The following is a 4,765-nucleotide window of genomic DNA, read 5'->3' as shown; positions in this document are numbered from 1 at the left end:
CTGAGGAGGTGAATCTATTCACAGTAGGTATCCAGCAGGTGAAATCTTATATGCCAAGACCCCAGCAAAACCTAAGAGTTTTTTTATGAAAAAAAGCACTGACTTGGAGTCAAGAGTAACTAACTCCTCACTAACCTGGTATTGTGGAAGTCATCGTGCCTCCTTGGATCTCAGTTGCCTCATCTGTAAAAAAGAAGATAAAAATTACCTGTCTGAAGATGAACTGGAGGACCATTCTACTATGGTATTATTTTCTCTTGGTCACTTGTCTACTTGCTTCTCTTCAAACTGTGCCTATAGACATCAACAAGACATAAGTATGAAATACTGAACCATGGAAAGTGCAAAGATAGAATCACCAGATACTGGATTTTATTATGATTAATAACTCAAGCAAGTTATTGATGTGCTACAAACAGATAAACATATCAGAGAAAAGCTTCAGAAAGCAGACATAGAGGAAATAAAGAGCGGGAGGCTAAGCAAAGAACTGGACTTAGTACCAAGTGAGGACAAAACTTGATGAATTGAAAAGGCAAGAAGTAGGAAGGTTAAGAATGCTAATTAAAGCTAAACTGGATTCCCTCCAAGATATAGGCATGGGCCACAAAACACTTCTAAAACAATTTGATCACCTAAACCATATGGATCCTTATAAGTTTGAATCCACAGATTTAGATATTCTAGTAAAAGTGGCAACAAATGATTTGGAGCACTATGACAAGACTCAACATGAAGAATTTAAAAAGTATGAAATAGTGAAGGAACTTGACCAGAGAGAATATTTAAAAACATTAGATGAAGAAAAGAGAAAAGAGAAGAATCTAAATTTGAAGAAATGAAAGAGAAAGCTTGAAAATCATCACAAAGTTAATTATCCAGGAAGCAAAGAGAGAGCTAGTGATGCAATATGGGAAATTCTTTGATTATCTCCTAAAATAGATACTCCTTGGTAGCCAGTTTCAGAATTTCTTAGGTATTGTGTTTGTCAAGAATGTTTGTGCTGGGCTGGGGATATAGCTCAGTGGCACAAGCGCCTGCCTGGCAAGCACAAGATCCTGAGTTCAATTCCCAGTACCATACCAGTGGTATGGGAAGACACTGATGGATTGGACCCTAGTGACTTTGACCCTAATACATATTTCAAATTATGTGATGTCGATAGTGATAGGTTCCTGGATGAACAAGAATTAGAAGCCTTGTTTACTAAGGAGTTGGAGAAAGTGTACGATGCCCAAAATGAAAAGGATGATATGGTGGAAATGGAGGAAGAAAGGCTTAGAATGAAGGAACGTAATAAATGAGGTTGATACAAACAAAGACCAATTGGTGACTATGGAAGAATTTTTAAAAGCTATAGAAAAATGGAATTCTTGGAGCACGATAGCTGAGAGACATTCAATTGGTAACAGTTCTTCCCAGAGGAAGAACTAAAAGAATATGAAAATATTATTGCTTTCCAAGAAAATGAGCTTAAGAAGGAAGCATATGAGTTTTAGAAACAAAAAGAAGAGCTACAGCGTCAGCATAACCAGCTTGAGGCTCAGAAATAGAAATATCATCAGGCTGTACATCAGATGGAGCAAAAAAAAAGTTACAACAAGGAATTGCTCCATCAGGTTCAACTGGAGAACTAAAGCTTGAGCCATGCACTTAAAGTGCTGAAGTTCATCAGAACTTGGAAGAAAACTGTTCATTCAACATGTGTTTCATCTTTTAGCTCCTTTTCTTTTTTTTTTTTTGCTGCAGAAATATTTTAAAGCATACTGGGAATAGAGGAAGACATCTTTAAACAAAAAAATTTGGTTTCTTGTGCTGAATGTATGGACTCTTGATTATTATATGCCTTGGAGTAGATTTATTTTGGTCATGACTCATTGGAGTTCTGTATGCCTCACTTAACTATATGTCAAATTCTTTTTCCCTGCTTGGGAAGTTTTCTGCTATTACTTCTGTGAATAGATTTTTTATGTTATTTGTCCTGACTTCTTTTTCATTGACTCCAGTCAGTATTATATTGTTCTTCTTTGCATCATCTTGTAATTGTTGGATTGTTTTTTCATGGTCCCTTGATATTTTAATAGATCTTTTTTGTGGTTGCTAGCCATGATCCTGTCTTCTAAGTCTGATATTCTGTCTGTACTTTTTTTCATACAGTTTTGCAAACTTTCAATGGAAGTTTTAATTTCCTGGTGTTTGTTTGAATCTGTTTCATGGATTCCATTTCTTTCCTATGTTGGGCATTCATGATTTCCAGCATTTTTCTCTGCTTCTCTATTTTTTTTAATCTATGTCTATTCTAGAGTTACTGAGCAAGTCCTTTGTTATTGTTGTCAGCCATCTCTTTTTTAACCTGTGAAATTGTTTCTGTTCTGCTGTCTTCAATAGCTATATATATTTTTTCTGCTGCTGTCATTCCAGAAGATTCAGGTAGATGACTTCTGATTTCCTCTATCTCATTGTCCTCTGTATTTGTCTTGGGTGGGCTGGAAGCTTGGAATTGTATTTTGCTTCTGTGTCTTGTCATTTTTAATTTTTTTGTTTTAATTTGTTTTCTTTATTGTTGTTTATATTTTTTATATGTTTGGTAGCTTTATCACTGGTATCAAGGATTTTCTAAGAAATGTCTATTCCTCTGAGATGTCATCTAGGTGTATTTGGCTGTTGGTCTCTGTGCCTGTCCCACAGTTCTGTCTTTCCACTTTGTTAGGAACAAGGAGTTGCTATGTATTTGGCTCCATATCCAGACTTCTAATTCTGGGCTATGGGGATGATTATAACCTCAAATAATATATCACAATGTTGTCATACTGGGGTGAACAACTGATTATAAGTATGGCATCCTTAAAGTAGTACAATTAGCAATAACAATATCATCAAACACAGCCTAAAAATTGACTCTGTGGTAACTGATACTTTGTATCTCTAACCCTAGGAACAAGCTCTATAGTTATGTAACAGCATCCAACATAGACCAGGAACTTGTACACAGTGAGTTTCCCCTTGATAGAGTAATTTTATACAGTGGAGAAGGGGAACTTAAGAGGGATGGTGAGAAAACAGAGCAACAACTTTAGAGAAATCCAGTGGAAACAAGGCTGAAGGACAAAAGATGCTCACCCAAAGTTTGGGAAGCTGGAGAAGAGAACAGGAGAGAAAAAAGGAAGGAGAAAGAAAGAGAATATCAAGATGAACTAAAATGAGTAGAGACAATTTTCATTCACTTGTAAATATCAGAAAATCAAGAAAGACAACTAAGGAAAGAAAGGGACAAGACAGAGAAACCAAATAATAAAAATTAAAACCTAATCAACCACCCCTCCAAAAAAATTCCTCTAGTGCCTCCAGTTTTGTTCTCTAGTCAGAACTAGAATCTGTACTGAGTAACCACATCAAGTGTGTAGTAGGATTACTGCTGGGTGCAGGGTTGATCTTAGCCACATCACTGACTTCTCATGTCTTGGTTGTAGGGTGGGGTAGTGCCCTTGTCCTGTCACCAACCAAGGCCACTTGCCTGCTTCCACCACTGGTTGCAGGGTTGGTGATTGTGTCCTTGACCCACTGTTGGCCAGGCCTGCTTGCCTACTTGTGCTGCTGGTCAAAGAGCAGGCAGCTGCTTCCAGTCTACTGAAACTAGGGCTAAGCTTTTGGCTCCCTGCAGAATGGGCTCTGGGTGGTCCTGGCTCCTACTTCCTGGCAGAACTCCCCCCATCTGCTGTCCATCTGCAATCTCTCTACTGTGCCTGGATAATCTTTCCCTCTTTCCACTCAGGGATATTGGCAGTGAAGCAACCTGAGAGCCATGCTGCTGGAGTTTAAGCCATGAGCCATTTGAAATAGAATGGAATGGTGGTCCTGTGCACTTACTACCTTTCCTCTGGGCAGCTAAGTACAGGGCAAGTTTTTAGTTCCCTCACTAACAGCTGATTGGAGAAGTGCTCATGAAATAGTGTCTCATGCTTTCACTGCTGCCTCTGACTGTACAAGACTCTTTTGTTCCAGGTCAGGTCTCAGTCTCCCAGTGAGGAGCAAAGTTGCTTTTGCTGCCCAACAGAGTGACTACACAGCTGCTCTAGTTGCATCATGTGGTCTCAGATCTGTGCTGGTGAACTGTTTCTTCTATAGCAATGAATCCTATTTTCTTCTCCATTGTTGGTTCTCTTGTGGTTCCCATGTGCCCTGCACTCCCTTGGGATTACTTCTGGGCTAGTGTTTTCCAGACTCTCATCCTTTTGTTCTGGAGAAGATGAGTAGCTGATACTCAGTACTTTGCCATTTTTTCTGCTTCTCGCACCTTCTTTTCAGGATAAAAGAAAGGCTTAAATGACAAGTGAAGCTTTTCAAGCTCTGATACCCATTCACATCACCTGGGATTTGTGTGGAAGTGTACACTCTGTTTCAGATGCGTGGATAGAATCTGAGAGTCTGCATCTCTCCCAAGCTTCTGGTGATGCCCCGGCTGCATCACACTTTCAGTAGCAAGGATGTATAGCAATATTTGCTGGCTGTTGTTACCTGCCTGCCACTGACCTATATGTCATTACAGTTGTTTTGCAACTGCCTTGTATTAGGTATTAATATGTTTTCATTTTTCAAATAAAGCAACAAGTCCAAAAGGCTGATAACTGAGTGCACTTGAACCCAGTTTTCTTGATTCTAAACACCATCTTCTTTCCTACACCTGGAATTCTTGTGGACATAGGGTATGAAGACAACACAACAGACCTAAACCCTTGCTTTCTTGATCTTGCATGCTAGAGAAGAA

General features: G+C 39.0%; 1 pseudogene; it reads left to right on the top strand.

Annotated features, from left to right (window-relative positions):
* Positions 1–334: 334 nt before the first annotated feature.
* On the top strand, positions 335–1,391 carry LOC102006158 (annotated as a pseudogene).
* The last annotated feature ends 3,374 nt before the right edge of the window (positions 1,392–4,765 follow it).

The sequence above is a fragment of the Chinchilla lanigera genome, unplaced genomic scaffold (assembly GCF_000276665.1).
Source record: "Chinchilla lanigera isolate Chin_1 unplaced genomic scaffold, ChiLan1.0 scaffold00033, whole genome shotgun sequence".
NCBI lineage: Eukaryota > Metazoa > Chordata > Mammalia > Rodentia > Chinchillidae > Chinchilla > Chinchilla lanigera.
The sequence above is the reverse complement of the archived record's forward strand: the minus strand, read 5'-3'. Positions and strand labels throughout refer to the sequence as shown.